Source organism: Erinaceus europaeus, chromosome 11 (genome assembly GCF_950295315.1).
Source record: "Erinaceus europaeus chromosome 11, mEriEur2.1, whole genome shotgun sequence".
In the NCBI taxonomy this organism is placed as follows: domain Eukaryota; kingdom Metazoa; phylum Chordata; class Mammalia; order Eulipotyphla; family Erinaceidae; genus Erinaceus; species Erinaceus europaeus.
This window is the reverse complement of record NC_080172.1, coordinates 68001025-68013642: the sequence shown is the minus strand read 5'-3', so window position 1 is coordinate 68013642 and position 12618 is coordinate 68001025. Positions and strand designations below refer to the sequence as shown.

At 41.3% G+C, this 12618-nt stretch overlaps 1 long non-coding RNA gene across 1 annotated transcript in view; it reads left to right on the top strand.

Moving 5' to 3' along the window:
- The window catches only part of LOC132541401 (uncharacterized), a 35138-nt gene extending 27036 nt beyond the window's left edge, over window positions 1-8102 (top strand). The window contains exon 3 of the long non-coding RNA XR_009552599.1: window positions 8054-8102. This is a non-coding gene — a long non-coding RNA (uncharacterized LOC132541401). The remainder of the gene's footprint in view (window positions 1-8053) is intronic.
- The last annotated feature ends 4516 nt before the right edge of the window (window positions 8103-12618 follow it).

The following is a 12618-nucleotide window of genomic DNA, read 5'->3' as shown; positions in this document are numbered from 1 at the left end:
CTTACTCAGCCACTCATCTGTTGTTGGACACCTGGGTTGCTTCCAGGTCTTGGCTATTACAAATTGTGCTGCCAAGAACATATGTGTACACAGATCTTTTTGGATGGATGTGTTGGGTTCCTTAGGATATATCCCCAGGAGAGGAATTGCAGGATCATAGGGTAGGTCCATTTCTAGCCTTCTGAGAGTTCTCCAGACTGTTCTCCACAGAGGTTGGACCAATTGACATTCCCACCAGCAGTGCAGGAGGGTTCCTTTGACCCCACACCCTCTCCAGCATTTGTTGCTGTTACCTTTTCTGATGTATGACATTCTCACAGGAGTGAAGTGATATCTCATTGTTGTCTTGATTTGCATTTCTCTGACAATCAGAGACTTGGAGCATTTTTTCATGTGTTTCTCGGCCTTTTGGATCTCTTCTGTGGTGAATATTCTGTCCAAGTCCTCCCCCCATTTTTGGATGGGGTTATTTTTTGTCTTGTTGTTGAGTCTGGCAAGCTCTTCATATATGTTGGTTATTAAACTCTTATCTGATGTATGGCATGTAAAAATCTTCTCCCATTCTGTGAGGGGTCTCTTGGTTTGGGTAGTGGTTTCTTTTGCTGTGAGGAAGCTTTTTAATTTGATGTAGGTTTATACTTACCTTAGTCTTCTTTGTAATTGGATTCGTTTCATTGGAAATGTCTTAAAATTTTTGCGGAAAAGAGTTCTGCCAATATTTTCCTCTAAGTATCTGATAGTTTCTAGTCTAACATCCAAGTCCTTGATCCACTTGGAATTTACTTTTGTATTTGGTGAAACCTTTATGTCTTTGATGCTGTTTAGACTACAGAAGTTTTCAGCTACTGTGGCCTGAAGAATGCTTTCTTCCTCTCCCTATCTTTCTTCCTCTGGTAAGCCAATAATGTGTATATTGTTTCTTTTGAAGTCATCCCATAGGACTCTGTTGTTGTTTTCAGTGTCTCTTAATCTCTTTTTGAGATCTTTTACTTGATTTTTAGTTGTCTCTAATTTGTCCTGGATCTTGCTAATTCTGTCTTCAGCCTCATTGATTATATTCTCTCTGCCCTCTACTCTTTTCTGGAATTCATCTATTTTGTTACCCTGTTCTGATACTGTTTTAGCTTGTTCAGCTAGTTGTGTTCATAGCTCAGCTATTTCAGCTTTCAGTTCTCTAATAATCTTGAAATAATTAGTGTTTTTTTCCAGAGTCTCATTTGTTGTTTCTGCATTTCTGGTGACAATTCTTTCAAACTCTTTACTCATTCCTGTGATTATTTCCTTAACTAGTGTTTGGATGATGACCTCATTATTTTGTGCTTCAACCTTTGGGGGCTTTTAGCTGGACTCTTGTCTTGGTTCATTTCTCCAATATTTCTTCTTGTTGGTTTAACCATTTTGTGTATTATGCTATGAGGTCCCTCTCTCAGTACTTTTCAAATTACTGATCACTATTGCCTGGATTGACTTTTGTCTAAGTAAAGTAATTAAAGGGTTCACAGTGGTGGAAGTTAACAGTTGATTCAATAGTATTTTAATTCCTGATTTGGAGCTCAGTGGCTTAAAAGCCTCTTTTGTGCTGTTTCTTCCCTGTAGGCTATGGGAGCGTGAGGGCTTTTAAACTGTAAGTAAGCTTCTTAGCTTAATCACTGTCTCTTGACCAAGAGATAAAGCAGGGTGTTACAGAGATAATCCTGTGGTTATGCAAAGAGACTTTCACAGCCCCTCAGCTATGCCACCGAGGTATAGATCTTCTCCTGAGTTTCCTGATTAGTTCTCTGTCCCCTGGTGTCAGCACAGGGCCTCCCTGCTGCTGCTCCAGATTCTGAGGGTAATAGCAATGGAGACTCAGAGTTGCACTTGGTGAGTCCCAGGGAGTTCTCTCCTCCCCTCAGCTGTCCCCTTGTTGGTGAAACAGACTGGAGGTGGTGCTTCAACTGATAAACTGCCAGACTGTTACCAGCCACCCAATCTCTCCCTAGGCTCCTCTCTGTCCACCAGCCACATGTGTTTGTACTCACTGATGATCTGGTGGGTTCCTGAAGTCGTTCTGGTCCTGTCCTGTTTCGGTTCTAGGTGGTTTCCTTTGGTATTCCTAGTTGATCCGGGAGAGGAGAGGAGAGGAGAGGAGAGGAGAGGAGAGGAGAGGAGAGGAGAGGAGAGGAGAGGAGAGGAGAGAAACACATCTGCTCCTGCTCATAGCCCTGCCTACGGAACCTCTTTTTTTTTTTTTAAACCAGAGCACTATTCAACTCACACATATTGTGGTGCCAAGGATTAAACCTGAGGCCTATGCTGTCTCAGGCATGGAAGTCTTTTTGAATAACCATTATGCTATGTCCCCAGCTCCCAAAAGATTTATTTTATTCATTAACACAAAAGAGGGAGAGAGAAAGAACGAGAGCATCACTCTGGCATATGTGATGCCAGGAGTTAAACAAAGAACCTCACACACACATTCTAGCATGAGAGACTGATTATAGAGCCAACCAGCAAGTACATACATGGTCCAAACCCTGTAGTGTTACCAGCTGTAAAAGAAAACAGAAAGAGTAAAATCCCAATGAATAAAGAAAAGAATTATGTTAGATATGGTCTCTGTGAGGAGGTAACATTTAAATGAAGAGGAAAGACTCATTTCAGGTATAGCCATCAGCAAGTATAAAGTTCCAGAGATAAGAATATGCTTGGTAATGCTTGTGGAGTACTAATAAGATATATATGACTGAAACAGATTGGGGGGAGCAGGAGGAGTAGAAAAAGTAAGGTCAGAATAGCACCGCAGAAATTCAACATATCATGCGAGGCTTCTATGAACAACTATATGCCACCAAGCTAGAGAACCTGGAAGAAATGGACGATTTCCTAGATACCTACCAACTTCCAAAACTAAGTCAAGAGGAAGTGGATAGGGAGTCGGGCGGTAGTGCAGTGGGTTAAGCACAGGTGGCGCAAAATGCAAGGACCAGCTTAAGAATCCCGGTTCAAGCCCCCGGATCCCCACCTGCAGGGGAGTTGCTTCACAGCCTGTGAAGCAGGTCTGCAGGTGTCTATCTTTCTCTCCCTCTCTGTCTTCCCTTCCTCTCTCCATTTCTCTCTGTTCTATCCAACAATGACAACAACAACAATAATAATTACAACAATATAAAACAACAAAGGCAACAAAAGGGAATAAATAAATATAAAAAAGAAAAAAAAAAGAGGAAGTGGATAACATGAACAGGCCCATCACAGATAATGAAATTGAAACAGTTATCAAAAATCTCCCCAAAAATAAAAGTCCTGGACCAGATGGTTTTACAAATGAATTCTACAAAACCTTCAAAGAAGAACTAATACCTCTACTTTTAAAAGTCTTCCAGAAGATTGAAGACACTGGAATACTCCCTACCAGCTTCTATGAAGCCAACATCACCCTGATACCAAAAACAGACAGGGACACAATCAAAAAAGAAAACTACAGACCAATATCTCTGATGAACATAGATGTGAAAATATTGAACAAAATTCTAGTCAATCGGATACTGCAGTATATTAAAAAGATTGTTCATCATGACCAAGTGGGGTTTATCCCAGGCATGCAAGGTTGGTTTAATATACGTAAATCAATCAATGTGATCTACCACATCAACAAAAGCAAGACCAAAAACCACATGGTCATATCAATAGATGCAGAGAAAGCCTTTGACAAAATACAACATCCCTTTATGATCAAAACACTACAAGAAATGGGAATATATGGAAAATTCCTGAAGATAGTGGAGTCTATATATAGCAAACCTACAGCCAACATCATACTCAATGGAGAAAAACTGGAAACATTTTCCCTCAGATCAAGTACTTGGCAGGACTGCTCACTATCACCATTAGTATTCAACATAGTGTTGGAAGTTCTTGCCATGGCAATCAGGCAGGAGCAAGGAATTAAAGGGATACAGATTGGAAGAGAAGTCAAACTCTCCCTATTTTCAGATGACATGATAGTATACATAGAAAAACCTAAGGAATCCAGCAATTATCTTTTGGATATCATCAGGCAATACAGTAAGGTGTCAGGTTACAAAATTAACATTCAAAAGTCAGTGGCATTCCTCTATGCAAACACTAAGAAGTTGAAATCCTGAAATCAATTCCTTTTACTATAGCAACAAAAACAATAAAGTATCTAGGAGTAAACCTAACCAAAGAAGTGAAAGACTTGTATACTGAAAATTATGAGTCACTACTCAAAGAAATTGAAAAAGTCACAAAGAAGTGGAAAGATATTCCACGTTCATGGGTTGGAAGAATTAACATCATCAAAATGAATATACTACCCAGAGCCATATACAAATTTAATGCTATCCCCACAAGATTCCAAACATGTTTTTTAGGGAATAGGACAAATGCTACAAATGTTTATCTGGAACCAGAAAAGACCTAGAATTGCCAAAACAATCTTGAGAAGAAAGAACAGGACTGGAGGCATCACACTCCGAGATATGAAATTGTATTCTAGGGCCATTGTCATCAAAACTGCTTGGTACTGGAACATGAATAGACACACTGACCAGTGGAATAGAATTGAGAGCCCAGAAGTAAGCCCCCACACCTATGGACATCTAATCTTTGACAAAGGGGCCCAGACTATTAAATGGGGAAAGCAGAGTCTCTTCAACAAATGGTGTTGGAAAAAATGGGTTGAAACATGCAGAAGAATGAACTGAAGCACTATATTTCACCAAATACAAAAGTAAATTCCAAGTGGATCAAGGACTTGGATGTTAGACCACAAACTATCAGATACTTAGAAGAAAATATTGGCAGAACTCTTTTCTGCATAAATTTTAAAGACATCTTCAATGAAAGGAATCCAATTACAAAGAAGACTAAGGCAAGCATAAACCTATGGGACTACATCAAATTAAAAAGCTTCTGCCAGCTAAAGAAACTACTACCCAAACCAAGAGATCCCTCACAGAATGGGAGATCTTTACATGCCATACATCAGACAAGAGTTTAATAACCAAAATACATAAAGAACTTGCAAATCTCAACAACAAGAAAACAAATATCCCCATCCAAAAATGGGGGGAGGACGTGGACAGAATATTCACCATAGAAGAGATCCGAAGGGAGTCTAGCAGTAGCGCAGCAGGTTAAGCGCATGCGGCGCAAAGTGCAAGGACCGGCTTAAAGATGCCGGTTCGAGCCCCCAGCTCCCCACCTGCAGAGGAGTCGCTTCACAGGTGGTGAAGCAGGTCTGTAGGTGTCTGTCTTCTCTCCCCCTCTCTGTCTTCCCCTCCTCTCTCCATTTCTCTCTGTCCTATCCAACAACAACGACATCAATAACAGCAATAACTACAACAATAAAAAAAACAACAAGGGCAACAAAAGGGAATAAATAAATAAAATATTTAAAAAAAAGAGATCCGAAAGGCTGACAAACTTATGAAAAAATGCTCCAAGTCTTTGATTGTCAGAGAAATGCAAATAAAGACAACAACAAGATACCACTTCATTCCTGTGAGAATGTCATACATCAGAAAAGGTAACAGCAGCAAATGCTGGAGAGGGTGTGGGGTCAAAGGAACCCGCCTACACTGCTGGTGGGAATGTCATTTGGTCCAACCTCTGTGGAGAACAGTCTGGAGAACTCTCAGAAGGCTAGAAATGGACCTACCCTATGATCCTGCAATTCCTCTCCTGGGAATATATCCTAAGGAACCCAACATATCCATCCAAAAGGATCTGTGTACACATATGTTCTTGGCAGCACAATTTGTAATAGCCAAAACCTGGAAGCAATCCAGGTGTCCAACAACAGATGAGTGGCTGAGTAAGTTGTGGTCTATATACACAATGGAATACTACTCAGCTGTAAAAAATGGTGACTTCACCGTTTTCAGCCGATCTTGCATGGAACTTGAAAAAATCATGTTGAGTGAAATAAGTCAGAAACAGAAGGATGAATATGGGATGATCTCACTCTCAGGCAGAAGTTGAAAAACAAGATCAGAAGAGCAAACACAAGTAGAACCTGAACTGGAATTGGCATATTGCACCAAAGTAAAAGACTCTGGGGTCGGTGGGTGGGGAGAATACAGGTCCAAGAAGGATTCAGAGGACCTAGTGGGGGCTGTATTGTTATATGGGAAACTGGGGAATGTTATGCATGTACAAACTATTGTACTTACTGTTGAATGTAAAACATTAATTCCCTAATTAAATAAAAAAAGGTCCCTATTAAAAGAAGAAAGAGAGAGAATAAAAAATAAATAAAACAGGGCTGGAATGAAAAAAAAAAAGAAAACTTCATGTTAAGTAAAATAAGTCAGAAACAGAAGGATGAATATGGGATGATCTCACTTTCAGGCAGAAGTTGAAAAACAAGATCAGAAGAGCAAACACAAGTAGAACCTGAACTGGAATTGGCATATTGCACCTAAGTAAAAGACTCTGGGGTGGGTGGGTGAGGAGAATACAAATCCAAGAAGGATGGCAGAGTACCTAGTGGGGGTTGTATTGTTAAATGGGAAACTGGGGAATGTTATGCATGTACAAACTATTGTATTTACTGTTGAATGTAAAATATTAATTCCCCAATAAAGAAATAAAAAAAAAAGTGTGTGTGTGGGGAGAGGGGTAGATAGCATGATAGCAAAGAGACTTTCTTGCCTAAGCCTCCAAGTCTGAGGTTCAACCCTCTCCCCCCACCATAAGCCAGAGCTGAGCTGTGCTCTAGTTTTAAAAAAAAGGGGGGTTGGGCAGTAGCCAATGGGTTAAGCACAAGTGTCACAAATATGCAAGGACCGCTGTAAGGATCCTGGTTCAAGCCCGCAGCTCCCCACCTGCAGAGGAGTCGATTCACAAGTGGTGAAGCAGGTCTGCAGGTGTCTTTCTCTCCCTCTCTCTGTCTTCCCCTCCTCTCTCCATTTCTCTCAGTCCTATCCAACAATGATGATATCAATAACAACAAAGGGCAATAAAGGGAATAAATAAATAAATGTGGAGGTGGGCACACCCTGTCGAGCGTACACATCACCATGCACCCACTTCCTGAAGGGGGTATGCTTCACAAATGATGAAGCAGGTCCACAGGTGTCTCTCCTCTCTTTTCCTCTGTCTCTCTTCTTATCTATTTATTCCACCCCTCTCAATTTCTCTCTGCCCTATCAAATAAAATAGAAGAGGGAATGGGGGAAGTGGCCACTGGGAGTGGTTGGATTCATAGTGTTGGTATTGAACTGCAGTGATAATCCTGATGGCAATAAAACAAAACAAACAAGTAAATAAGACATATCTTTTTAGGGGGTCAGGAGGTAACACACCTGATTCGGCACACTTAATTATCATATGCAAGGACCCTGAGTTCAAGCCCCTGCTCTCCACCTGCAGGGGGGAAGCCTCACAAGTGGTGAAGCATGTCTGCAGGTATCTCTTTCTCTCTCCTTCTATATTACCCCTCTCTCAATTTCTCTCTGTCATATCAAGTATAATAGAAAGGAAAAGAAAAAAATGGCCAGTGGGAGTGGTGGATTTGTAGTGCCAGCACTGAACCCCAGTGATAACCCTAGTGGCAATAAATAAATAAAATATATTTTTAAATATTATTTATTTATTCCCTTTTGTTGCCCTTGTTGTTTTATTGTTGTAGTTGGATAGGAGAGAGAGAAATACAGAGAGGAGGGGAAGACAGAGAGGGGGAGAGAAAGACACCTACAGACCTGCTTCACCGCTTGTGAAGTGATTTCCCTGCAGGTGGGGAACCGGGGACTCGAACCGGGATCTTTATGGCAGTCCTTGCGCTTTGTGCTACCTGCGCTTAACCCACTGAGCTACCGCCCAACTCCCAAAATATATTTTTATAAAAAATATCAACAGGGGTCTAGGCAGTGGTGCATCTAGTTGAGTATACATGTATTCATACACAAGGACCTGGGTTTAAGCCTCGGATCCCCATCTGCAGGGCATAAGTTTCACAAGAGGTGAAGTAATGTTGTAGGTGTTTCTCTGTCTCTCTCCCTTTATACCTCCCACTTCTCTCTTGATTCTCTCTTTTTTTTCCTTCCAGGGTTATCGCTGGGGCTGAGTGCCTGCAATACAAATTCACTGCTCCTGGAGGCCATCTTTTTTCCATTGTTGTTTTGCTGCTACTGTTGTTAGATAGGACAGAGAGAAATGGAGAGAGGAGGGGAAGACTGGGGTGGGGGAGTGGGGTGGGGATGGGGGGGATAGACACCTGCAGATCTGCTTCACCACTTGTGAAGCTACCCCCCTGCAGGTGGGGAGCTGGTGGCTCGAATTGGGATCCTTGCACGGGTCCTTTAGCTTGCGATATGTGCCCTTAATCCGGTGAGTTACCACCTGGCCCCACTCTCTTGATTCTCTCTATCTCTATCCAGTAAATAAATAAGTGGAGGTCAGGTGGTGCCATACTGAGTTAAGCACATATATTACCATGTGCAAGGACCGGGGGTTTGAGCCATGCTCCCCACCTGCAGTCGGGATGCTTCATGAACGGTGAGATAGGTCTGCAAGTATTTTTCTTTCTCTTTCCCTGTCTAGCTCCCCTCTCCCCGCAATTTCTCTCTGTTCAATCCAACAAATTAAATTTAAAAAATAGAAAACAAACAAACAAAAAAATGGCTACCAGAAGCACTGATTCCTAGTGCACTGAGTCCCAGAGATAAACCTAGTGCCAAATATAAATTAATTAATATAAAATGTATGAATAAAATACTAAAAAAAATAAAAACAACTGGTGAAATGCTGCTATTAGGCAAGTAAGTTGAGGATAGATTTGACAACTTGAAGGTTACTGCTGACCTTGATAAGAGAAGTCTCTGAAGGGTAGTGAGAATATAAGATGCATTAATTTGGAAGGGATGAACACAAAGAAGATATTGGGGGCGGTAGTCGGCGGTAACGCAGCGGGTTAAGCGCAGGTGGCGCAAAACGCAAGGACCGGTGTAAGGATCTGGGTTCAAGCCCCCAGCTTCCCATGTGCAGGGGAGTCGCTTCACAAGCAGTGAAGCAGGTGTGCAGGTGTCTATCTTTCTCTCCCCCTCTCTGTCTTCCCCTCCTCCTTCCATTTGTCTCTGGCCTATCCAACAATGACGACATCAATAACAACAACAATAATACTACAACAATAAAACAAGGACAACAAAAGGGAATAAATAAATATTAAAGTAAAACAACAAAAAAGAAGATATTGGGGGCTTAAGTCCTTAATGGTGGAACAGACTAAAGATTTAGTGATCTATCAATATGTTTTGGGGAAATGTGGAAATGTACTTGCAGATTAAGTAGTCTCAAAGGAATTCCACCCCTCTTGTTCTAGAATAAGTTAGTCTCCCAGGGCTTAATCAAAGATAGGGAGGTTGGTGGAGTAAGTCCAAAACAGTGGGGAGCTGGCATAGAATAAGAGTGGGAAGTAAGAGGTGATAAGAGGTTGAACTAACATGGAGGAAGAAGGCACAAAAGAGGAGAAAAGATTTTCTCTGACATAGTTGGCACATGGTAATAATCCAAATCAATCATGCTGATGTAATGAATGGAGCCCCGATAAGATCTCTGAACACTGAAGCTCAGAGGAGTTCCTGGCTGGTGAACACACTTGTACTGGGAAGGTGACACTTGCTGACTTCAAAGAACAGGATGTGGAAGCTCTCAACTGACTTTCCCAGACCTCATTCCATGTTGACCCTGATTTGCATCCCACAAGTGAAAATGTAATTATGAGTATAGCATGATTCTCAGTTCTGTGAATCAGTCTTATGAATTGCTACACCTGTATGAGTTATGAGAACTCCTGCATTTTCACCAGCCTGTCAAAAATGTGGCTGGGGGAGTTGGGTGGTAACACAGCGGGTTAAGTGCACGGCGCAAAGTGCAAGGACCAGTATAAAGATCCTGGTTCGAGCCCCGGCTCCCCACCTTCAGGGGAGTCACTTCACAGGTGGTAAAGCAGGTCTGCAGGTGTCTCTCTTTCTCTCCCCCTCTCTGTCTTCCCCTCCTCTCTCCATTTCTCTCTATCCTATTCAACAATGATGACATCAATAACAACTATAACTACAATAATAAAACAACAAGAGCAACAAAAGGGAATAAATAAAAATTAAAAATAATAATAATAAAAAATTAATAAAAATGTGGCTAGGGGACTAGACAGTGAGCACATACATTACAGTGTACAAGGACCTGGGTTCAAGCCCCTGGTCCCCACCTGCAGGAGGGAAGGTTCATAAGATATCAAGAGTGGTTTGATCCAATAACTCAAATAATTTGAAAAGGACCTGGGTTTGGTCATTTATGTTCTCTTGAGGCTGCCTTCATTCTCAGCAAATTCTCCCTTCCTAGTGCAGGACGTCTGCTAGTGCTTAAGGATTTATATCTACTTAAGACAGACACTTTCACAGCTATTAAGAACAATGAACCCATGGTCCGGGAGGTGGCGCAATGGATAAGGCTTTGGACACTCAAGCATGAGGTCCCAAGTTCAATCCCCAGCAGCACATGTATCAGAGTGATGTCTGGTTCTTTCTCTCTTTCCTATCATTTCTTATGAATAAATAAATAAAATCTTAAAAAAAAACAACCAATGAACCCACCTTCTCTGACCCATCTTGGATGGAGTTAGAAGGAATTATGTTAAGTCAGCTAAGTCAGAAAGATAAAGATGAATATGGGATGACCTCACTCATAAACAGAAGTTGAGAAAGAAGAACAGAAAGGGAACAACAACAACGAAAAACAACAAGGGCAAAAAAAGATAAATAAATAAATATAAAAATATATTTAAAAAAAAGAACAGAAAGGGAAACTCAAAGCAGGAAATTTAGGTGAATTTAGTATTCTGTGAGCTCCACCTTGCAACCTAACAATCAGCTAGCACAATACCAAAGAGGGAAAATGGCTTGTCAGGTTATAGCAACAATGTATCTCCTCTAAAGATCATTTGTGTGACAACTTAATTATTCAGAGAATAAAGCCCAAAGAAATCCTCACACTTAAGAAACTGACAGAGGGAGATACTTCTGCAGAGCAGGGTCTGTTTCCCTCAGTTCTGTGCAACAGCTCAGAACTACCAACATAGAGGTTGCAATGCACCATGGAAGTCAGATGGTAGCACTGAGGGTTAAGTGCACATGGTGCCAAGTGCAAGGACTGGCATAAGGATCCTGGTTCGAGCCCCCAGCTCCTCACCTGCAGGGGAGTCGCTTCACAAGCGGTGAAGCAGGTCTGCAGGTGTCTATTTTTCTCTCCCCTTCTCTGTCTTCCCCTCCTCTCTCCATTTCTCTCTGTCCTAACAAGGATGACATCAATAACAACAATAATAATAACTATAACAACAACAAAAAAAAACAAGGGCAACAAAAAGGGAAATAAATAAATAAATTTTAAAAAGAATTCTCACTAGTGCCAATTTGCATGCTAATATAGAAGTGCCATTCTAACAGGTTTAGGTATCTGATGTAGTAAGCATCTGTTGTTTTTGCTTTTTCAGTCTATTCTTCTTTATGCAAAAGTACTCTGATTTTCCTTTGGGGAAAGGCATTCTTTCTCACTTTCAGTTTGTGGTTTCAGTAGGACTGATACTACCCACAGAGTCTGAGCATGGAACATATGACCACAATCGAATCAGTCTTTAGCCACAGTCCATCAGCGTTTCTGATAGCCATACCTAGACATCTGCCTGCAACTCTTGGAGGTTTGTTGGGTTGTTAGAAGAGTGATGTGGACCATCATGAGGGAGAATCCAGTTGGAAAATGCAGTGATCTGAATGAACGCAGAGTAGAGAAAAGTGGAGACACAGCAGGAAACAGAGAAAAAGTCCAGGTTTTATTTTATCATTTGGGTCTCTGGAACCAGTCATGACTAAAACTCATGGACTTATCAGTTACAGGAGAAAATAAATTACTTTTTTTTTTTTTTTTGCCTCCAGGGTTATCGCTGGGGCTCAGTGCCTGCACTAGGAATCCACTGCTTCTGCAGCCATCTTTTCTTTTCTTTTTTCTTTTTTTGACAGGACAGAGAGAAATTGAGAGGGGAGGGCAAGATAGAGAGGAAGAAAGAAACACAGACACTTGCAGACCTGCTTCACTGCTTGTGAAACAACCCCCCTGCATTTGGGGAGCTGGGGGCTTGAACTGGGAACTTTGTGCTGGTCTTTGCATTTCGTACTATGTGCGCTTAACCTGGTACACCCACCACTCGGCCCCCAATAAACTACTTTACTGTTTTATATTATTATTATTACTACTATTTGCCTGTTGGAGTTGGGTGTCACATAATTTTTTTTTCTTTTGCAGTGCCAAATTCTTTCAAACACACATACACATAAGTCAGCGCTGGAGTTGACGGTTCATTCTTTTTATTTTCAATATATAGAGTAAGCAGAGATAGAGATAACAGATACAGAGAAAAAGACATCACAACACCAGGATTTCTCCCAGTGCCGTGGTGCTCCCATGTGCTAGCAGATTTAAACCTTACCCCCCACCACCACATGACAATGCACGCAGTCTACTGGATAAAGCTGGAGAGAAATGATTTAGGAAAAATGAAGAAATTACTCATGAAATGGCAGACTCCATTGGAAAGTAAGAATTATTGGGATCCCTGAGGAAGAA